The sequence below is a fragment of the Aegilops tauschii genome, chromosome 2, assembly GCF_002575655.3.
Source record: "Aegilops tauschii subsp. strangulata cultivar AL8/78 chromosome 2, Aet v6.0, whole genome shotgun sequence".
In the NCBI taxonomy this organism is placed as follows: domain Eukaryota; kingdom Viridiplantae; phylum Streptophyta; class Magnoliopsida; order Poales; family Poaceae; genus Aegilops; species Aegilops tauschii.
The window spans coordinates 52,016,595-52,040,712 of NC_053036.3; the positions used below are offsets into that span (position 1 = coordinate 52,016,595).

Sequence of the window (24,118 nt, forward strand, 5' to 3'; positions counted from 1 at the left end):
GAGTAACCCTTCTGATTCTTACAGACAGCACATGGACAGATAATAAAACCTTGCTGCTTGTTCGCATTTGCCACTACGAGGAAATCTTTCAAACCCGTAGTGAACTCGCCGGAGAGTCGGGGACCGTACATCCATTGCCGATTCATCTGCATTATTATTATATAAAGTATATAATTAACCATCATGCATTTGTTAAACTAACTAGCTAGAAATAATACAAATTAAACAATGAACTACACACATGCATATTTTATCAATGACACATGAAAGGTTCAAGTTGCTAACCGCGATCGCGGAGGAAAAATAAATGAGAAAGCTCAAGTGTGGCTCGGACACTTCATATCATGTTTGTTTCAGGCTCTCGGGCATTTCATCGAACACCTTGTGTGCATAGGAGGAACCAAAAGCAAACCCACCACCCCCTTCTGAAAATTGTGAAGTGAGCTGAGTGAAGTGAAGTGAGCTGAGTCCTACACTACAGGAATCTGCTACTTTGCCGTCTGCCACGGCGGACGGCAAAGGCAAGGGTGGCGGACGGCAAAGAGCTTTGCCGTCTGCCGCGGACGGCAAAAGGCTCCGGCAAAGTAGGCTACGGTAAAGAGCTTCTTTGCCGTCTGCTTTCTGAAGCGGACGGCAAAGGGGCCTTTGCCATCAGCGGCGGACGGCAAAGAAAGCCGACGGCAATAAATTCGCTGTTAGTCCGTTAGGCGTCTAACGGCAGCTTTTGCCATCCGCGGCTGACGGCAAAGAGCTTCAAGCCTTTGCCGTCTGCCACTGTAGGCAAATTGACCAAATGGGTCAGCTGCCAGGAAGCACGGGTGGTTGCCACGTGGCTTATTTGCCGTCCGCGGCGGACGGCAAAGAGCCCTTTGCCGTCGGTGGCAGACGGCTAAGAGCCTGTACAGCCCTGTTTTTAATTTAATTTATTCAATTTGACAGCAATTCATAGATATACAGAGATATACACAGCAATTCACATATATACACAACAAGCATATCCAACACACAAGTTTCATCATATATACATACATAACCAACACATATATAGTTCCATCCTTACATATTACAAAAGTTTCACATTATTCATCCTACACCGTTGTCCATCCATCCATATAACAAGTTCCAACCATGCAAGTTCATTGATACAAAATAAAAGCACAAATGGAAAAGAAGCACTCCATCCATGCAAGCTTCCGTGAATTAAATCAAATCTGCAAAATGATAAACAAGATGTTAGAAAAAGAAGAAGAAAATGAAGAACAAGAAGAAGAAGACTATAAGAAATAAGCATACTTAAGTAAAATGGAGCTAACCTAGAAGAAAATGAAGAAGAAGAAGAAGACTAGAAGAATACTAGAAGAAGACTAGAATAATAATAATAATAATAATAATAATAATAATAATAATAATAAGACTATAATTAAGCTTATTATATAAACTTGGTCATTTTGTGCTAACATAAGTAATTTTGGAGTTAACCTATAGGAAACTAAGCATATTAGAGATAACTTAGCATATTAGAGCCAACTTAGGTAAAATGGAGCCAACCTAGCTAATTATGCCATCTTTGAGTGAACTAAGCATATTAGAGCTAACTTATAGCTAACTTATGTCATTTTGGAAGAAGAAGAAGAAGACTATAAGCTTATTATGTAAACTTGGTCATTTTGTGCTAACATAAGTAATTTTGGAGCTAACCTTTAGGAAACTAAGCATAGTAGAGATAACTTAGCATATTAGAGCTAACATATGTAACTAAGCATATTAGAGATAACATAGGTAACTAAGCATATTAGAGCAAACTATATATAGATCATTTTGGAGATCTGACATACCTGACATAGTTCAGTTCTCATTGTTCTTCTCCTTCTCCTTCCTCAGCCTGATGCGCCAAGAGCGGCGAGGCGGTGGAGGCGGTGGAGGCAGTGGGATGTAGTCTTCTACCACAATTGGCGTGATCATGTCGCCCAGCTGTGGGATCGCCGGCGCCACCACCATCGCTAGGTCATCCTCAGCCACCACCATCTCTTGCCCATGGTGCGCCACCACCATCTCCTGCCCTTGGTCGGCCAGCACCATCGCTAGGAGGTCATCCTCAGCCTGATGCCCACTCTGCTCCTCTTCTTCCCCACTCCAGTCCGGATCATCCTCCTTGCTGTCTTTGCTGCAGCCCGAATCGCTACTGCTTTTGCTACAGCCAGAATCGATGTTGCTTTTGCTACAGCCAGAATCGCTGCTGCTTTGGCTGTAGCCAGTGTCGCTGCTGCTGCTCCCATTGCCTGTCCAAATGCAACAATTAATGACCGTTAACAATCGATGCAAGACAAAGCCAAATGTAGAGGAATAAGAAGAGGCAGAACGTACCGGCATCATCGTCGTCAGCGTAGCGCATGCGACACATAGTCGCGTTGAACACCTTCACGATGAGCATGTTGGCGTCGTCGTCGTGCCTGAAGAGAAGGAAGTACCCCAGCCGCAGGTCGTAGGCACGGTAGAACTTCTCCCAGCCATGACACAGGTACATGTGGCCCTCCTTGATCACCAAGTCCACGTCCCACAGCCTGCGAACCCCGCTGTCGGCCTGTCGCAGCTTCACATTATTTGGCGGATCTTCACCCAGCATGTTCATATAAGTGTCAGGCAGCCTCTGCAGTTTGGGACAAAGAGTGATGTAGCAAACAACAGAGTTATCATAATGAGATGGGTAAGGGGAGATCTCTCCTTCTATATACCTGCCTCTTGGAGGAAGTCCCAAGTATGATACTGAAGAACTCAAAAGCATCCAACTCGTACTTCGGTGTGGCAGAGCGGAGACAGCGGTGACGGCCTCCCCCCATCTCTAATAAGCAGCAGAAGAGACCAATTAGTATCTAGCTAGAAGCATATCTATAAACATAGAGCCAAGTTTCTAGACATGAAAGAAAACTGAGAAAAAAAAGCAATGCACTTGTGCTCAACAACATCAACAACACTTAGTTAATTTGGTAGGTTAGTTGGCAATGGCAATTGGCACCCTTCAAAACTAGGGATTTCTTTAGACATGAAAGAAAACTGAAAATGTTGAAAAAAAGAGCATAGTAATCTAAAAATAGGGGGAAAATACACTTCTTCTTTCTCCTCTTTATCTTCTTCTTTTTTTCATCTTTCTTCTTTCTTCTTAACCAAAACTAAACCTAAAGTTCCTTCTGGTGTGATCACATTGGAATACTTGTGGCAACAAATCATAGTTGCACCATATTTTAGGTGGCTCTAGGTGCCACACACCAAGCAAACAAACAAACCTCAAATCGGAAACTAAGGGTGTAGTGTCGTAAAATCAATTTACTTTGTATGCAAATCAGAATGTATAGTTTGCCTTTCCGCAAAAAAGAAAAGGAAAAGACGGGTATAGTTTGCCTCTTACGACAGATTCCATAAGCAATATGCATGCCTTGTTGTTTTCTCAAATTAAATTAATTCGAGTGTTGCTGATTGATGAATTTGAATATATGCAAAGGAATTTGAGGAAAGCTTTTGCTCTTCTCACTATTAGTTTCATAATATTTTATACAACCCCTACAAGGAGTCTGTGGATAACTTTCGTTTACAGTTCACTAGATATGTGTATTACATTTTCTATTGGAAATGCATTTGAATTCATTTATGACAAATACTAATTCTACCACGACATGCCGATTTTTTTCTTGTATATAAAATAACTCGTGCACTAATATTTACTTCACCGAAAGATTTTTCACTTTGAAGGGAAATAGTTTTTGTTCCATCATCTATTAATAATATAACAATAGTAATTCATTATATGGCAATGAGTTGAGAAATCTGGCACTACATTATTTAAATGACACATAAAAAGCATAATGTACTAACTAATAAGACTACTAGTGAGAATTGAGATTATACACAATTATAGTAGAGAAGATGCTATCTATGCTCTAAACCTAAACTAAAGTGAACCTAAACTAAACCAAACCTAAAATAAACCTAAACTAAACTTAAAATACAGAAACAAAAACAGAAAAAACAAGAGATCTCACCGGGTGGAGGAGGGGCACCGGAGGGGTGGGGCGGCCGCGGTGGTGGAGGAGAGGGGCGCCGGGGCGGCCGGGTGGAGGAGGGGGCGCCGGAGTGGCGGGGGAGGCCACAGTGGTGGAGCAGAGGGGCGCCGGGGCCGCCGGGTGGAGGAGGGAGCGCCGGAGCGGCGGGGCGGCTGCGGTGGTGGAGCAGAGGGGCGCCGGGGCCGCTGGGGTGGAGGAGGGGGCGCCGGAGTGGCGGGGAGGCCACGGTGGTGGAGCAGAGGGGCGTCGGGGCCGCCGGGTGGAGGAGGGAGCGCCGGAGCGGCGGGGCGGCTGCGGTGGTGGAGCAGAGGGGCGCCGGGGCCGCTGGGGTGGAGGAGGGGGCGCCGGAGTGGCGAGGAGGCCACGGTGGTGGAGCAGAGGGGCGCCGGGGCCGCCGGGTGGAGGAGGGAGCGCCGGAGCGGCGGGGCGGCTGCGGTGGTGGAGCAGAGGGGCCCCGGGGCCGCTGGGGTGGAGGAGGGGGTGCTGCGGCGACGTGGGTGGCGTGGGGCGGCGGCGGCTCGGGCACGAGCGGCGTGGCGCGACGACGGGGATGGCGCGGGGCGGGGAAGGGGGTCACCGGGGCTGCTGGGGCGGAGAAGGGGGTCACCGGGGCTGCTGGGGCGGCGCGGCGACGGGGGTGGCGCGGGGCGGCGGCGGCACGGGGCCGGGATGGTGCGGGGCGGTGGCGGCTCGGGCGCGGGCGGAGAGAGAGGGGGACAGATGTGGGGCGCAGGCGGGCGTCGATGTTGATTTTAGTTAGGGCACAGTTCTTTGCCGTCCGCCAGCAGACGGCAAAGATCCTAGCTAACGGGCGTTAGCTTGGCCACTTTCTTTGCCGTCTGCTAGCGGACGGCAAAGAGGGGGGCCGTTAGGTTTTTTTCTAAACAGCTCGTTAGTGGGGCCCACCTCTCTCTTTGCCGTCCGCCAGCCGACGGCAAAGATTCTTTGCCGTCCGCTAGCAGACGGCAAAGAATTGGCTGATGGCAAAGACATTCTTTGCCATCAGCCAGTTCTTTGCCATCCGTTTTTCGCAAGCTGACGGCAAAGAAGCTCTTTGCCGTCCGCCAGCGGACGGCAAAGAATAGGCAGACGGCAAATAAGCAAATTCCAGTAGTGCTATATATAGGGATGGGCCTTTAGTCCCGGTTGGCCTGGCCAACCGCGACTAGGATGGGCCTTTAGTCCCGGTTGGCCTGGCCAACCGCGACTAAAGGCCTTCGGGGACCTTTAGTCCCGGTTGGCCAGGCCAACCGGGACTAAAGCCCCTCCCGTCCGCCAGCTGTCGACCGAGCGCGCTGGGCCCAGATAGTTGGTCGCGGGTCTCCTCCCGAACCGCGACTAAAGACCCCTTTTGTCGCGGTTCGATTATTTTGGGGACTAATGGGGGCGTATGGAAGCCTCTTTTTCTACTAGTGGATGCTGAGCCAACTTATTCTTAATGTTGATGCTGTGTTCTCAGAAGAGGATAATACGGGTGCTTGCGGGCGGATAGCAGCGGTATGTTTGTGGGCGCGGCAACGGCTAAACTCGAGCATGTGGCAGACGTAGTGTCAGCGAAAGCAGCCACACTTGTGGACAATTTAGTCATTGTGGAAGCAATTCAACAGAATACTGGTCATTCAATGATCACCCCGCTGAACACTTCTTCATGACTTAGGAAAGGTCTTATTAGAGCATTGGTAACCATGAATCTAATATGATACTAGCTCATAACGGACGTGTTGATCCACCAAACTTATGGCTCGATGCACCTCCCGATTTTACTTTCGGACTTTTGCGATGTAAGCGTTCTTTAAATTAATTAAAGCTGGTCATGAAGGCCTTTCCCTAAAAATAAATACACCTTCACCTTAATTACTCCGAACAGTGAACCCACTTGGCATCTGAGATGTGCTTGTAGGGTGTGTGGTTTGAACTAGTTCATGGTTCTTGGCTGATCGATTCGTCACTGTTTTAGTGCACTAGATGACCCGTTGCGCCAATGGCGCAAAGGCCAACAATAAGCCAAGTATTGTAAGAGTGGTGATAGGAAAACTCAGACACATATCGAAATAATGAGTACTTACTGTTGGTTATTGTTTCTGTTCATGATTACTCTTTCTCCTGGAACACTCTGTGCTAAATGATAGTGCTATATCCCTTGAGTGGAAGGTGGACACTGCCAGGTAGGGCATGCCTCTTCCTTGCTTAGCGTATTTGTTGTTGCTGGTGAGTACTCGATGTTTGAAACAAAGAAAGTAGTAAAAATAGATAATTATAAATAATGGTGGCGTTATGCATATTAATAGATCTATGAGGAACAACAGGAGAGGTTATATAGGTAAAAGAATAGGTGGTAGCTATTCAAAAGCAACAGATAGCATGTCGAAAAACAGAGGAAGGTTTCATCCTATTACAGAGCTTGATTAGTATTCCTTATAGAATGCTAGATGATATTTAGATACGACTTCCGTTGCTGTAGATGGTTCATCTAAAGGCAATGCACGATGAGAATCAAGCACTGCTTTGTTTTGACCTTGAAACGAAAGGCACAGATGTCTCCTTCATGGATTTTTGCAAGGCGACAGAACTCAGACCAGTTGGTTGTTACGGTGGCTCTCTTGTCGGTTCCTAGCATGATGCGATAATTGGTGTGTAGATCACTGTTTGCAAGCCTGACCTTGAGCGTATCATAATCTGGGTCAATGTAATCTTTTAATTTGCTTTCGGTGTAGTTGACCTAAAAATACTGGTGAGAAAAAAGGAGTTAATTGAATGGATTGGAGAGTGTCTTGTCACTCATACACTAAGAAGGTTTAAATATAGATAGTGAAAACAGTCATCAGTAAATAATGACAGGAAGCAAAAGAAGGGTGCAGAGCATGCTACATTCCTTCCTATGTGGATCATAAGATGTAAATTGGTTGTTTCTGTATGTATGGTACTCTAGTGAAGGAGAACAAATATAGAAAATAAGAAAACATGTATATTAGACTATATGAATATTAGTTTCTAAAGTTACATGTGGCATGTTGATGAGAATTGTTGTGCTGGTGCTAATAGCAGTGTATACAGTTTTTTCAATATTTCGCAATGAAGTCAATTTGGTGAATCAAAAGCATACTGCAGGTTGTACTTCTAATGATTAGTCAGGTAAGTACTTTATTGTCAGGCATAAGTAAAGATAATTCTTTCCTTCAATGAAGTGGAACGAAGGAGTTTACCATCTGTTGGCCTGGCTTTGAGAATGTTTTGTTGATGGTGCAGACATGGTATTTGATATCTGTTTTTTCGGCGGAACATGTCAAACAACTTGCTCACATGGTGCTGATAGAGCTTCTGAAAGAACATGTGGTGCCCCCATGTTTGGTTTTGGTAATTGATGATAATCTCTATGGACTAATGGTTGCCTTGAGTTATATTTGAAGGATTTGTCCATAGGCATTTCTTGAAGTCCATGTGTTGGTTTCAAGGAGTTTATGTGGTGACCAAGGTGTTATTAAGGAATTATCCAAAGATTGGTCATGTGAGAGTTGAGCTTATTGCCAGCATGTCTTGGAGAAGAAGATTGTGTGATCATTCATGTATATCTTCAAGACATCATCCAAATGAAGAGAGTTGAAAAGATTCAAGGTTGATCAAGAGTAAGTCAAGAGTGAATCAACTTGATCAACTCACAAAGCGTAGAAGATGTACCGAGAGGGATCAAGCGATCCCATGGTGTGGTAAGCATTGTCAATTACGCTTTGTGTACTAACCCATGATCTTCGTGATAGTTCTTTGTGGGGTTAGGTTGCGGTGTGCAAGTTCAAGTGAAGCATCATGAAGAGATCAAATGCTTGAAGCTTGTTGTCCATTGTGGTGACAATGGACTTGTGAAGATGTTGCGGTGTGCAAGTTCAAGTGAAGCATCATGAAGAGATCAAATGCTTGAAGCTTGCCGTCCATTGTGGTGACAATGAACTTGTGAAGATGTGCGGAAGAGTGGCTCACCCATAGTGGAGTATGGGGGAGCAATCACTAGTCTTCATCGAGCCAACACAAACAAGAAAGGTGGTCCAACTTGAGGGAGTCAATATCGTCATCATCTAGCTCAAGTGGACCATGTGCAAGGCAAATGTTTGCTCTTGATAGGTTTTCTATTTTACCGGTCTCATGATGGTAGTCGGGAGACCGGGTTATAGGATCGATTGCCGTACTATCAAGGGGGGCTCTCGATAAGTAGCTTGATCGTATCGTTCATAGAGAGCTCAAACCATTGCATCCTTGCATCATCTTTCTTGGTTCTTGTTTGCTTCTCTTTGTGAGTTTTGGAGCTTTTGGTCATCTTGTTGACAAGCTCGAGTTCATCGAAAACGGAGTTCACTTGCATCTTCTATGATGTTTTCGATGTTGGAGGTTATGTCCATTCTTCTCTGTTAGAGGTTTCACTCCTCCATTTGTTAGGCATACCTCCCCTGCCTCTTCTTACTATAACCAGTCGCTGTTTTGATGCTACTCATCTTTCTCAATCCAACAAGCTTGAGTTTGCTCAATTCGGAGCTCATATGCAGAAGTTATGGCAGTTTTGGTTTCCTAGCGGTAGTACCGCGGCCAGAGCGGCAGTACCGCTTGTCGCCCCAAGCGGTAGTACCGCTGTCCAAAGCGGTAGTACCGCCTATGGCCATAAGCGGTAGTACGGCTACGGTTCCGCGCTGGTACCGCCTCGATTTTGGGTCTTGCATTTTTCGTGTCGAGTTTTGCAGTAGTTGCACGGCAGTAAGGCACGGCAGTTCCACCTATAAGCGGTAGTACCGCTCCGGTCGGGCGGTAGTACCGCTACTGCATTTTTGTCCCGTGTTCTGCTCCTCCAGCGGTAGTACCGCTGGGGTGCGCGGTAGTACCGCTTATATGCGGTACTACCGCCCCAAGGTTCATGTTTGGTTGCTCCTTTTCCCTGCTTCTTCCGCCAGAGCGGTAGTACCGCTCATGGAGCGGTAGTACCGCTCGTGTGCGGGCTGAGCACATAACGGTTGGATTTTCCCCCTTCTATAAAAGGGGGTCTTCTTCCCCAATGAACCTTATCCATTGAGCTCGTGTTCTTCCCCCATTGTTGACCTTCTTCGAGCTTGCTAACTCTCAATCCCTCCATGGATTCTTGCTAGTTTTTGAGGGAAAAGAGAGAGGAGATCTAGATCCACATTTCCACCAATCACTTTCTCCTCTTTGTGAGGGGAACCCCTTGGATCTAGATCTTGGAGTTCTTGGTGTTCTCCTTCTTGTTCTTCCTCTCATTTTCTTCCCTAGCATTAGTTGCTTCGGTGGGATTTGAGAGAGAAGGACTTGGGCACTCCGTTTGCCATTGCATTTGGTGCATCGGTTTGAGTTCTCCATGGTGATATGTGGAAGTTACAAGTTGAGAAGCTTATTACTCTTGGGTGCTTGGTGCCCTTGAGCTTGTTCCTCTTGGGTGCTTGGGCGCCCTAGACGGTTGGTGGTGTTCGGAGCTCAATCATTGTGGTGTAAAGCTCCGGGCAAGCGTCGGGGTCTCCAATTAGGTTGTGGAGATCGCCCCGAGCAATTTGACGGGTACCGGTGACCGCCCCCAAGGGTTGCCAAAGTGTACGGGTTCGGTGACCGCCCCCAAGGGTTGCCATTTGTACGGGTTCGGTGACCGCCCTCAAGGGTCCCTTAGTGGAATCATGGCATCTTGCATTGTGCGAGGGCGTGAGGAGATTACGGTGGCCCTAGTGGCTTCTTGGGGAGCATTGTGCCTCCACACCGCTCTAAACGAAGATTAGCATCCGCAAGGGTGTGAACTTCGGGATACATCGTCGTCTACGCGTGTCTCGGTTATCTCTTACCCGAACCCTTTACTTATGCACTTTACTTTGTGATAGCCATATTGTTTCTTGTCATATATCTTGCTATCACTTAGTTGTTTATCTTGCTTAGCATAAGTCGTTGGTGCACATAGGTGAGCCTAGTTGTTGTAGGTTTTGTGCTTGTCAAATTAACCGCTAGGTTTATTCCGCAATTGTTCAAGCCTAAACCATAATTATTTTAAAACGCCTATTCACCCCCCCCCCCCCTAGGCGACATCCACGATCTTTCAGCTTCACTTCAATGCTTCAAGCTCTCCGCAGTATTGGATAGCAGGGGGTGGTCCTGCATTTAGTTTCGTTTTGGTAAGATGGAAATGAAGCAGCACATGTAAGAAGGCTGAATATTATTTGTTGTTAGGAGACTAAGCTTTCATCAAGAGAAAAGTAGAATTAAGCTTTAAACCTATGGCAGGAATAATATAGTAAGCAAATTAGTTAAGTTGAGCATTATTGATCGGTCTGATATATGTTTTTTCGGTTCTAAGGCAGAAAATTGACGTCAGAGAGGTATAGCAGATCATAGAAACTATTAGGTCATTTTATTTTAAATGGAGAATATCAAAACAGGATAATAAGCATTGTAGCCTGGCATTGGCTCACCGCGAATGATATACTTCGGATGCTCATATTCTTAAACGTGTATAAGTATCGTGAGAATTGTTAGTGCGAGAAATCAGAAACTTGTTTGCTGGCAATAGCAATTGTGGGCATACAGTTAAATCATGCACTTAAAAGAGTAGTAAAATGGTTTTAACTTGTGTAGTTTGGTTCTTTTATAAATAAACAAGTATGTGTAGTTTGGTTCTGACTGAAGAGAAGGCGACATGCAATACATTATGATAAGCACAAAAACAAAGCAGTGAAATTTTATCGTTGTTACGGGTGGCAGAGGTTCACCCGCAAAAGAAAACGGTGGTAGAGGTAGACTTGTCTAATTTTGCGTAATAATGCTAAAATGGGCACAACTACAAGAAAACCTTGGTGTTGCTTTTCTTTTCGTATTTATTTTCTCTTACCGATGTGAGGCTAAAAATGTATACAGCTAGCAAGTTCAGCATATACCTTCTGCAACAATAGGTATAAAGTACGCTTTCTTGAAGTGTGTTTGCCTTCAGAGGATGCTAAACATCAGCTACTCTATGGACCTAGCGGCTAAATTTGATGACCACATTTGTAGGATTAAACTCAGGTCAAAAGCAAACAGGCAAACAATTCACTCCTGATGAACAAAAATAAATACATGATCTATTATGCAAAGGACAGTACGGGTTACCTACATCTGATTTATTATGCAACAACAGAACATCTAGCTCTCTTTTTTGCCAACCAACGCTTAGCTCTAAAGCACGCCTAGGCATGCACTTTGGCAAGATAAAAGCTAGTCAGTGGGAAAACACAATTAACAGCTAGCATTTTTCCCTAAATAAAAGGATTCGAAAAGCATGTAAAGTATGTAAAATATAGGGAGAAAGTAGACAAACAGAAGAGGTGGTTTATGTAGGTCATTGACAATGTTAGGCATGATTATGAAGCAATTTATTCTCTCTAAGCTAGACCATTCTCAAAGTAAATACGGAAGAACACCAATAATAACATAATGACCATGTATCATGGAAAGAAGGTTCATTAGCCAAGTAATATTATTTTTGATGCATTAGATATACAAACTGAAACTAAATTGAACTCAGGGCTAACATAACCATTTAACAGATTGGGAATAGAGCAGCTTGAAAGATACAGAAGCAACAACACACGAAGAGAGAGACTACTTACATTCAAACCACTACACCGAGCTCTTCAAAGTGTTGATGCTAATTGCCAATCACAAAAGTTTCCTGCAGGGAGCAAAGGTATTCCATTCAATGTGTGTCTTCATGAAACAGTAAAGAACTGATCAAAGCTTAAGCATGCCGCAGAATGCTAGATTGCTAGTCACCCTTTTATATCTAAAACAGCCTGAAGAGAGAAAGAACCTAGCAAGATATGAGGGTGCGTGTGATTACATATTCCAAGACTATAAGGTATGAATAAAAGAAAACTACCACAACAAAAAATGATAAATAATATCATAATGATCCCTAATCCTCCAATACCAATACTGCATTATGCAGAGCAAGCGAGCTGCTATAAATGAAATTTAATATGAGCAATTGAGCATTTGATAGACCGAAAACGATATGGAAAATCAGTAAATAGATGTACATATCTCATTCCTATTTTGCAACAGAGAAAAATAAAATACACCGGCCGAAGTGACAAATCAGTTTTTATGTGTGAAGGCTGGAGGTTATATTCTAATAAGTGAGAATCCATCAAAGAAAAATAAATTCAAGATTGGCAATCCTATAAATGTAGATGAAATAAAGCTCCACATTCAGTATGATATTCTTATTTCTTTTTGGACATTTAACAAGGAAAGTCACTAATTGAAAATTCACTTCAAACCACATTTTTTCACCTATGAGCTTGTCAGAAGTTTATTTGTGCCGCTTTGTCTTCATGAGCTCACCTCGGTCACTTGCCTCATCAGTGACCTACACCATCTCACAATGTCAAACACATCCATTCATGGCCGAGGATATATCTTCCACCACTGCAACTGAAAAGGGAACATAAACGAATTAAATGAGCATGTAAAGACAATAAAAAGTGTGCTTAAAAAGAACCAAGTCAATACGCCTTGAGATGGTTCTACAAAGCAGTAGCATGGCAAGGATCAAAGATAGAACTTCATGTCACACTATGGTCATGCATCACTGAAACGAAAAAAGGGACGTCGAAGATAGCTGACCTCAATGCAATTTTTTTTGCTGAGGGGGGCAACACTGCTACCAAATTTTGTTTCAGACATTGAGGTTTAACCATTCACAAAAGTAATCAGTAGTCTGAAGGTTCACTTGCAAGCTCAAAGCTGGAACCATCACAAGATTAGATAATCTTCGGATTTCTTTAGCTCCTAGAACTAATCAATCGATTACACCTCATAGTCAAATATCTAGCACCAAAATAGGAAATGTAGATAGTCCAAGAAAGATACACAATGATGCATAGAGCTCTTGTCTTTTATGGCTTCACAAACCAGCGGACATGAAAATGCAAACTTAGCATATCGTTTCTAGAACATGTAAGCAATAGAGTATTGCTAGCCTTTTCTTTAGAACACTCCACTATTAGTTCAGTGCAATATCAAATATGCTATCTCTCTCACACGGAACGAATACTGGAAAAGAGAAAATCAGTCCAAATAGTTTCATTATGTTGGCGCCGCCTCCTCGCGCAGCGCCACTTCTTCTTCCTTGTGCTGCCTCGCACAACTCTCTTCTCTCATGGTTTCTCTCAAGAACACAAGAACACACGCACACACGCAACCAAGGAAGAAGACCATCGGCTTTGCCCAGAACACTCTCCCTCGGTGAGCACAAAGACTACATTATTTTGCCCAGCCCTCACGGCCACTCTTTCTCATTCATCTGATCACCTTAAATACCAGTACAGAAAGATCCACACACGCACTGGCCAGCCGCCACACTCGGCTACTAACCCCCACTAATCCAACTAACTTGCATGCATCCATGCACGCACGATCCACTCAGCCCGGCCACGCGCACGGCGCGCTCCTACACGCACGACGCGGCTGCCTCCAACGGCCCCTACTGCATGCACTAACAAACTGGAGTCTAACTCAAACTACGTACACCAATCACCACAACCACCGTGTGGCTTATTCCTAACACATCAATCCTTCAGCTACAAAATCTAGGACAATAGTGTTCTAGCCTTAAGAAACTGAGAAAGCAACAAACAAAAACAAAAGTACGTACAATTATGTGTAACAGCGGCAGGCATGGCAGACACAAAACTAATAACATCCTGACCTATCATCTCTAAAACCAAACTGCACAAGAATAAAATAATCTAAAAGAACATGAACACCATGTATCTATTTAGTGTGGTAACTAAAAGGAGAGACATCTTGCATGCACGACGGTCCTACCCTTGCATTCAAAATAGCTATATAAATGATACTTTTTTCCTTTTTGCACTTTGTCAAGCAGGCAAAATATGTAACAAAGAAATTACACATGAAAGACTAAAATTCCCTTTACATATCTATATAACCAAGGCAACAAGCAGTAGATGCATGTGGTTAACAAACCTTATTATGTTCCACAAGAGAGAAGACCTTCCTCCGCTAGATTACTCTTCTTCTCTTCTTTCTCGGATCTGCACATGTCCATTTTAGAAGTCAATATATTAGTAAGTCGAAATCAGAGTGCCAGAGGAAATGTGAGGCAAGGAGCACCTAATTCCTAACATGCATTCCAAGTAACTATATAAATGATACCTTTACCATTTTACACTTTGTCGAGCAGCCTTTTTACACTTTGCTGAGCAGGTAAAATCTGTAAGAAAACAAACAAGTTACAGTGCAAAGAACACCCCTGGTGGCCAAGAAGGAATTGTTTCTGTGAACACAACCAAAGATGCATGGATGTGCTGCAAACAGAAGAAACAAATACATACCTCTCAGATTAAGACACTCTGTAAGCAGATTCCTCTGTACTTTCCCTACCAGCCACTACACTGCACACTCCAGGCTGGACACAAGAGTCCATTTCGTTGCATGAACCATTGGAAACCAACCGCTGGAGGTGGGAGACTTTGACCACCACAAAGTCTCTGCTTACGACCAACGACAAGCAGCAATCTGAAAAACAATAGGTCGAGCCTGCGCATCAGACCGCGGTCAAAGAACCGGTGCCGTTTGATAGCAAGAACAGACAGCAAAAAGGCAGATAGAGGAAGGAAAGGGAAAACACAGGGTCTGATAGGCGAACGCACAGCTACAACCACGAAGGATCAACTGATCGGACTTGTACCTCAAATCAACTTCAAATCAGGCAGCAACCCCATGCCTTGAACAATGATGGGCCGGGAGGGACCTTCACATCCTCGGCTCGGGCTTTTCGCACACCCTGGCACCGCCTGGAGCTCCCACCTCGCTGCTCCTGTCCTCCTCCTCCTCCTCCCCTGCTCCTCCACACACATCAAGAAAATCATGCCGCCCTGCTCTCCTAGGAGGCGCTCTGCACCTGATCTAGAAGCACGGCGCGCGACGGTAGCAGATCGAGAAAGAGGCGGAGATGGTCGCCAGTGTGGCTGAGGGTAGGCGGCGGCGGCCACGCGCTGGTAGAGGAGGAGGGAATCGAAGGGGACGAGGGAGAGGCGAATGGGAAGGGGAGGGGGGCGTGGGGCTCGAGGGCAAGGGATTGGTGGTTAGGGTTTCACCGCACGCCCCCACGTCGTTTACTTCTTGTACGCAGAACTGGAGGCAACCCCACTGCATTCTCTGGACCTACATCTAAGGAGCCCCACTTGTCATTCACCCGTGAAGCTGCTATAAAAGTGCAAAGTGAACGGACGATTGACTGAATGCCACCGGTAAAACTCGTACCACCGTAAAAAAAAATCGAACGGTCCAACTTGATTGACGATGGCAAGTGCGCTGGTTAGGCGGGTTGCCTAGCCAGATTTATATGTTCAATGTGTCATTGCACATCTTATATACCTAAAAGTCTCATCCTCACTATATTTTCTATCTCAACATACTGCATTCGTAAAATAAAACATTTAAACTATCCACGTCAGCGGCCCCAATACTCTTGACATGCAGGCTTCCACGTAACTGCACCTAATTTTCTTAAATATTTTAGTTTACAGGGATATGTTAAGGATTAATTTAATCCTAACAATCAATGCTTAAGTCGGTTGTGTTAGAATAAATCCGAGGCCATATCGTTGATCATTCGAGGACCAAGCAATCACACGAGCACGACACCAAGATTTGTTAACGAGATTCACCGATATGGCTACATTCCCGGGGCCTGACTATGGGCGCTTCTCCATATGACACCGCTACAATATCGCACCCGGTGCCCTGGACGCCGGCACATGCCGCCGTCTTCCCCCGCGTTCCTGTGCTATTATGTTGGCATATGTTACATCGTTTGTCTATGAAAGGCCTAGGATACAAGTGTCCTACTTGAACACGACTCCATATCCTGTCTACACGCCGTATGACTCCAAGTCCAACTGTAACCTAACTTGTACAATAATATTTGACACAACTCTAACAAACTCCACCTTGGCGAATATTCTTCATCATCTTGGATCCATCCATGCGTCGAACCTCCATGTACATTGGACTTGAGATACGCCATGAGCACCGCTGCTATTCCTAGACTCGATGTGACTTCACCTACAACTGTAGTCCCTTCTCGTCTTCTTCACAGTCAATACTCAAGCCAAATTAAGTTCCTCATTACTTCACCTTGTGCTCCCAACTTTCGGAGAATCCGTTCAACGCCATCACACACCGACCATTGTCTGCGTGAAAGTGAACAACTCACATATTGGACGCCCATATAAGAGTTATCTGAACTCAACGTCACCGCTCTTTCTTGAGTGCTTGTCTGAAACTTGAAGGAATTTCACCGTCGCCCTGTGTCACCCTGAGTCAAATTCGCAGTTGTCTCATCCTTCTTTCGGATAGTCTCTGGCATGTCCCACAGCTATAGCACTCCGCCTCCTTCTGTACTTGTCATCCGCACTTTGTCATGTGCCATGAACACCACAGAATATACGGCCATGTACTCCCTCAGCTTTTGACCAATTCAGACTTTCCGCCACTTTCTCTGATTCCCCATGGTCAACTCTCGCCTATCAACCAACACCAATAGACTCAGTCACCAATTTGAACCTGGTACTCGTCAACACTGCTTCAGCACCCTCTCCACACTCTGTCTGACCAATGTCTGATCACCAGTGTCTAGGTCTGTCGTCGTGTCCTGTGCTTACCGCACGCCTCGCCGCTATCACCGCGTCGATCCTCTACTCTCCTGGTCGAGTCTCCCGGGTAGCTAGCCCACACTGTCTCAACCCCCACCACAGAGAACCATCAATCATCACCGACCGATGCCGAGTATCACGTCTCCATCAGACCACTGGGCCCCAGTCCGATCCACGTGTCTCTCGCTATCCCGCTGAAATAGGCTTCGACTCTCCATGCGTTTACGCCATAGCCCCTCCATCAGTTCAGAGTGAAGTCTTCTACCAGACTCCAGCTCCACCTTCAACATGACTCCATGTAGCTGCGCCTTGCTACCCCACGCCTGTCGACTTCAAGCTCTCAAGTGTACACTGCCTTGAATCAACCCTGCGCCATAGTCTTGTCGAAGCCGCACAAGCTCTCAGGCCTGCACCACGTGTTTCCACGCCCCGGAAGTCGGCCACCATCAGCTTCACCCTCCTATGTCGTCGTCAGACAGTCTAGTCCAACCCAGCCGAAATTATCCGACTGCAACCATGCTCCACCCTGCGTCATGTCCGCCCTGCACATCTCCGCACCTTGCTTAACGCCTTGTGTATGCATGATCTTGTCACGACACGCTCCAGACTCTTCCAAGCCTTATACACACGTCGTCATCCTTGCGACGCAAACCACAGTCCCTCATCACACCATCCCCGTACACAATCCATATGCAAAGAAATAAAGCTCAAACTCCACCATACAGGCCTTCCCATGTGCACTTAACCGTAGAGATAAAAGAAAATCTTCAAACTCCACCTTATGCTCCTGTAGGCTCTTGGTCCATTAGCTTTTCCAATCGGTAACCTAGTCTGTTATGCGTAGCTTCTTCTTTTTCTAACAAAATCTCACGTCTCACCAGCATATCCGTACGCTCTGCAGCCTCCTATGTACACGCGCGCCTGTGGCAGGCACATAATCAACACACCTTGACCAGCAGCCCGTAACTTGCTCCCTCTTGTGTACACGCGCGCCTGTGGCAGGCACATAAGCCGTGCAATAATCCTAGACGTACGGGTCTTTTACGCTTCAGTTACGGACCCCCTTTCGCTAATTCGCTCTCCCCACCTGATTTCAGGGGGTGGGGCCCGGCTGCTAATCCTAAGCCAATTAGTTTGCTCCACATCAGCCTGTACGACAAACCATGTACAAATAGCCCGTAGCTCTAGCATTACTGTAAGCCGTGACCCAGCACGCCTGCTTGCTCCTCTGGCGCCACGTTGGCTCCACTCTGCACCCAGTCCAGACACCTGCGCTGTATCGTTCCAATCGATCGTGTCGCTGCCAGGTCCCAGCCGCCACGCACACTTGGATCGAACCTCCTGCACGTCGAGCATCCGAGCCTCCGACCGCGCCGTGTACGCGCCGCGCTTGACCCAGCTTCCTGGACCGCCACGCGAGCCTCGCTGCTGCGCTTTCGCACGAAACCGACCAAGACTCCCGCTACCTGCCCGTGCGCCGCCGAGAACTGCTGCGAGTCGATCTGCCTTCTCTCCCGATTGCTTTAGAGCATCTCCAGCCGTTCGGCCTCAAGGGGCTTGAAATAGCGCCGCCTGGAGATGCGCCGACGTAAATATCGGCGTGGGGTGGTTGATTTTCCAACTGCTGGCCCCAGGTCGTCCCCAAACACCGTTTTTTAAAACAGAAAATCGGCCAAACACCACACAAATTCGTCCAAATTCGACGATTTTATTGTTTTTCATTGATATTTGTACATAAAAGCTTAAAAACATAATTCAAAAACTAAAAACATTAACTAGAGCATCTCCTACAGGCCGAAGAACGCGCCGAAGGCGCTGTAGTCGCCGCCGTCCTTACTGCACCTCTGCCCTGTGTCGCCTTGGCGGACGGGCTTGGTCGGCGGCGGTGGTGCATCGTCGTCACTGTCCTCGAGGACGATGACATTGCCCTCGTCGCGGCTGCGGCGCCAGGCGGCGATCTCCTCGAGGGCGCGGCACTGGCGTTCCATCTCGAGCTTGACGTAGTCCTCACGCGCCCACTTGAGGGCGGCCTCATCGTCGGCGGCCATGTCGTCGTGCTCGCTTTTCACGGCGACGAGCCCCCGCTCCGTCTTCGGCTTGACAAGGCGGGGGGAGGAGGAACCACGGCCGCTCTCGTTGATGACGAGGGTGCTACCGCGGGTGCGTTGCCTGAGCGGCGTCTCCACGGGCTCGGCCTTGACGCTACCGAGTGTCGGCGAACCAGAGGAGAGGGAGGAGGAGGACCCACCCGCCACGCGCCTCGGCAGCCAAATGCCGCCGCTCCGGCTGGCGACAGACGCCGGGGCCGTCGGGTAGTGGAGCGGCGGCTGGTTGCCACCCTCGAGGTGCTTGAGGACGTAGTGCAGCGTCTGCCCGGGGACGCCCCACCACAAACGGCGGCCGTCGGCGTTGTGGCGCCCCCTCACCGGCGCGTTGTTGATGGAGGCGAGCTGCTCCTCGTGGCAGCGTTGGAAGTACGCCGCCCAGCTGACGTGGTTGTTGGTGGCGTAATCCGGGAGGCCGCGCACCTCCTCCGACAGGGAGGCCCGGACACGCTCGATCTCGCCGTGGAAGTGGTTGGGGTGGTCGGCGTCGGGTTGCGGGGGGACTGGGACGCCTCCGACGCTGAGCCTCCACCGCCCCGACGTGCGCATGTCAGGCGGCGCCGGGTAGTTGGCCTTATGGAGGAGGTGCGCCTCCCACTCGTGCAGGGTGCGGCAGCCGAAGCTGTTGGCCACCGCACCGTCGCCGGGGAAACGCTCATCCATCGGAGGCTGGTGGCGGGGGAGAGAGAGACGGGATGGGTGCCGACGACGAGAGAGAGAGGGACTGCGGGCGAAGGAGAGTGCGTCTACCGGCGAGGAGTGGTGGATTTTTATAGCCGCCGGGGGAGGGGGGAGGGGCGGCAGACGTGTGTGTACGAGTCGTTGGGCCATCACTGCACCGCCCGTGGGGAATCAATGGAAGGCTAACCGGCGGCAGCCTTGGCACTGATTCCCCGCGGGAAAACGAGGCGATGGGAAAGACGAGACGCGGCTGGTCGCTGACTTGGTGGGCCCGCCAGACTTTCGCACCAAAAACGCTTCCCCCGGCGTCCCGGGTGCCTCCCAGCGCGCCGGGTTCGGCCTGGGTCCGCCGGCGCCAATTTCGTATCGAAACGGCGAAAATTGGGCTTCTGGGGCGCGGTTGTGCCGTTTTTTAGCGCCAGCGCTAAAAAAGGGCCTTGGGGGGGGAGGGGCTGTTGGGGGCGCGGCTGGAGATGCTCTTATACGCGACGTTCTCCGATCGCGGCCGGCATCCCACACAAACATCATGTCAATCTGCCGCTGATCCCCGCCGCTCTCCTCTGATCAACAAACCCGCCACCTCAAATTGAACCTTACTCTGGTACCACTTGTTAGAATAAATCCGAGGCCATACCGTTGATCATCCGAGTACCAAGCAATCACGCGAGCACGACACCAAGATTTATTAACGAGATTCACCGATATGGCTACATCCCCGGGGCCTGACTATGGTCGCTTCTCCCTATGACACCGCTACAATACCGCACCCGGTCGCCCTGGACGCCGGCACATGCCACCGGCTTCCCTTGCGTTCCCGTGCTATTATGTTGGCATAGGTTACATCGTGTGTCTATACTCGCTATATATGAGAGGCCTAGGATACAAGTGTCCTACTTGGACACGACTCCATATCCTGTCTACACACCGTACGCCTCCAAATCCAACTTTAACCTAACTTGTACAATAATATTCCACACAACTCTAACAGGTTGTAACTAACTGCTTTGTAATGATGGTATAAATACCCGGTCTTCAATCAATAAGAAACACTATTCATTCCATCTGCTTTCATTTCTAAACACGCTATCAGCACGCCTCTTTCCGAGAGCAATTAGGCCAAGCAGAGAAGGAAAGAGATCGGCATGTGCGTCCATGGTCATCGGCCTGGCGCATGGGCGTGGCGGCGGCGCTCTCCGACACCAAGGTCTACGACCACGCAGAGCTGAGCAACGACGGTTTGGCCAGCCAGCAGCTACCGCATCAGCGCGTCCTCAGGCATGTAAGCCGGCGGTCAGCAGCGCCCTCAGGCGCGCGGTGCCACCCACCTGAGTCCTCCCGATGTAGATCCCCACGTCGAACGACGGACCTCAGCCCAGCCCTACACGGTGCGACCTTTTATCAGGAACAACGGCGACCGACGCGGCTCTCGTCCTCGTAGAACCGCGGCGCCTGCAACAACCGTGGTGCGGTACAACAAAGGCGGCCAACGGCCGATGCACAACACTACCAGAATCAGGTAGGCATAGGCCCAAAAACCTCGACATAGGCCTATGCCGTCGGCATATCCCAGGGCGGCCGTTGGCATACAAAAACCGTCGGCATAGTGAGCTAAGCCGACGGTGTCCGTACCACCGTCGGCAAAATTTTCCACCTAAAGGCCGTCGACGGTGCCGCCATTAATGGTGTGCCAATTATACGCTGACACATGGCAGCTCTTGGGCAACCGTGGCACGGAGCTACGCAGACGGTTAGGCCGTCGGCATAGTCTTGGGCCTATGCCGACGGCCTAACCGTCGGCGTAGCTCCGCGCCAGACTTCCCAGGAGCTGCCACGTGTCGGCCGCTGGTAACACGCTGGGCGCCGACGGTTTAACCGTCGACGTAGTTATGCACTGTTTTTTTTTCTGGACCCAACCAACCACTAGATTCCCTCCGGATATTCATAATCCATGGAAAATTTTGCCCGAAATCCATATATAATTAGTGTATGTTTAAGTTTATATAAATTAGATTTAAATTAATCAAATCTGAAGTTTTAAAAAATGAAAAATGAAAAATAAAAAACATATAATATAGGTAAAAGCATAGAATCTGACCTGGCGCATTACTATGCCGACGGTTAAGCCGTTGGCATAGGTGTAAAAGATATGCCGACGGGCTAACCGTCGGCATAGGTAGGCACTATTTTTATTTTTATTATTTTTTATGTTGCATTTCAATTGAAATAAACATCACATTTATATATCATAATCTATTGAAAATTCTGTCTGAAATCCATATATAATTTGTGTATGTTTAAGTTTATATAAATTAGATTTAAATTAATCAAATCTAAAGTAAAAAAGCAAAATGAGAAACATATAATGTATACGCCGATGGCATGGCCGTCGGCATAGAGAGCCCATGTGGTTTTTTGCTGTATAAAAAAGTGTACAAGCTATGCCGACGGCCTCCGTTAGGGCCGTCAGTGAAGTAAATATGCCCTAGAGGCAATAATAAAGTTGTTATTTATATTTCCTTATATCATGATAAATGTTTATTATTCCTGCTAGAATTGTATTAACCGGAAACTTAATACATGTGTGAATACATAGACAAACTGAGTGTCACTAGTATGCCTATACTTGACTAGCTCGTTGAATCAAAGATGGTTAACTTTCCTAGCCATAGACATGTGTTGTCATTTGATGAACGGGATCACATCATTAGAGAATGATGTGATGGACAAGACCCATTCCTTAGCTTAGCATTATGATCGTTTCAGTTTCATTGCTACTGCTTTCTTCATGACTTATACATGTTCCTCTGACTATGATATTATGCAACTCCCGAATACCGGAGGAACACTTTGTGTGCTATCAAACGTCACAACGTAACTGGGTGATTATAAAGATGCTCTACAGGTGTCTTCGAAGGTGTTTGTTGAGTTGGCATATATCGAGATTAGGATTTGTCACTCCGTGTATCGGAGAGGTATCTCTGGGCCCTCTCGGTAATGAACATCACTATAAGCCTTGCAAGCATTGTGACTAATGAGTTAGTTGCGGGATGATGCATTATGGAACGAGTAAAGACGCTTGCCGGTAACAAGATTGAACTAGGTATTGAGATACCGACGATCGAATCTCGGGCAAGTAACATGCCGATGACAAAGGGAACAACGTATGTTGTTATGCGGTTTGACCGATAAAGATCTTCGTAGAATATGTGGGAGCCAATATGAGCATCCAGCTTCTGCTATTGGTTATTGACCGGAGACGTGTGTCGGTCATGTCTGCATAGTTATCGAACCCGTAGGGTCCGCACGCTTAACGTTCGGTGACGATCGGTATTATAAGTTTATGTGTTTTGATGTACCAAAGGTAGTTCGGAGTCCCGGACATGATCACGGACATGACAAGGAGTCTTGAAATGGTCGAGACGTAAATATCGATATATTGGAAGCCTATATTCGGACATCGGAATAGTTTCGGGTGAGTTCGGGCATATACCGGAGCACCGGGAGGTTACCGGAACCCCCCGGGAGGTATATGGGCCTTATTGGGCCATAGTGGGAGAAAAGAGAGGGAGGCGTAGGAGGGGGCGCGCCCCCCAAGCCCAATCCGAATTGGGTGGGGGGGCGCCCCCTCTTTCCTTCCCCCTCTCTCCCCCTTCCTTCCACTCCTAGTCCAACTAGGGAAGGGGGGAATCCTACTCCCGGTGGGAGTAGGACTCCCCATGGGGCGCGCCATAGGAGGGCCGGCCCTCCCCCTCCTCCACTCCTTTATATACGGGGGAGGGGGGCACCACCCCATAGACACACAAGTTGATCATTGATCTCTTAGTCGTGTGCGGTGCCCCCCTCCACCATAATCCACCTCAGTCATATCGTCGTAATGCTTAGGCGAAGCCCTGCGCCGGTAGCTTCATCATCACTGTCATCACGCCATCGTGCTGATGAAGCTATCCCTCGACACTCTGCTGGATCGTGAGTTCGTGGGACGTCACCGAGCCGAACGTATGCAGATCGCGGAGGTGCCGTACTTTCGGTACTAGGATCGGTCGATCATGAAGACGTACGACTACATCAACCGTGTTGTCATGTCGCTTCTGCTTACGGTCTACGAGGGTACGTTGACAACACTCTCCTCTCTCGTTGCTATGCATCACCGTGATCTGGCATGTGCGTAGGAATTTTTTTGAAATTACTACGTTCCCCAACAGTGGCATCCGAGCCAGGTTTATGCATAGATGTTATATGCACGAGTAGAACACAAGTGATTTGTGGGCGATAATAGTCATACTGCTTACCAACATGTCATACTTTGATTCGGCGGTATTGTTGGATGAAGCGACCCGGACCGACATTACGCGTACGCTTACGCGAGACTGGTTCTACTGACGTGCTTCGCACACAGGTGGCTAGCGGGTGTCAGTTTCTGCAACTTTAGTTGAATCGAGTGTGGCTATGCCCGGTCCTTGTTGAAGGTTAAAACAACACATACTTGACGAAAAATCGTTGTGGTTTTGATGCGTAGGTAAGAACGGTTCTTGCTCAGCCCGTAGCAGTCACGTAAAACTTGCAACAACAAAGTAGAGGACGTCTA

The 24,118-nt window shown here is 47.6% G+C and overlaps 2 long non-coding RNA genes across 3 annotated transcripts; both read right to left on the reverse strand.

Annotated features, from left to right (window-relative positions):
* Positions 1–962: 962 nt before the first annotated feature.
* Positions 963–2,658, reverse strand: LOC141041946 (uncharacterized). Its single transcript, XR_012203717.1, has 2 exons — positions 1,836–2,658; positions 963–1,211 (listed from the first exon to the last, which is right to left on the reverse strand). It is a non-coding gene; the product is annotated as an uncharacterized lncRNA (long non-coding RNA).
* A 7,212-nt stretch (positions 2,659–9,870) lies between these two features.
* Positions 9,871–15,104, reverse strand: LOC120974927 (uncharacterized). 2 transcript variants are annotated; one of them, XR_005770471.3, is made up of 7 exons: positions 14,779–15,104; positions 14,423–14,606; positions 14,244–14,301; positions 14,055–14,122; positions 12,357–12,497; positions 11,672–11,733; positions 9,871–10,181 (listed from the first exon to the last, which is right to left on the reverse strand). It is a non-coding gene; the product is annotated as an uncharacterized lncRNA (long non-coding RNA). The 2 variants fall into 2 exon arrangements; XR_005770470.3 differs by lacking the exon at positions 9,871–10,181 and having other exon boundaries at positions 10,894–11,733.
* Between the last annotated feature and the right edge of the window lie 9,014 nt (positions 15,105–24,118).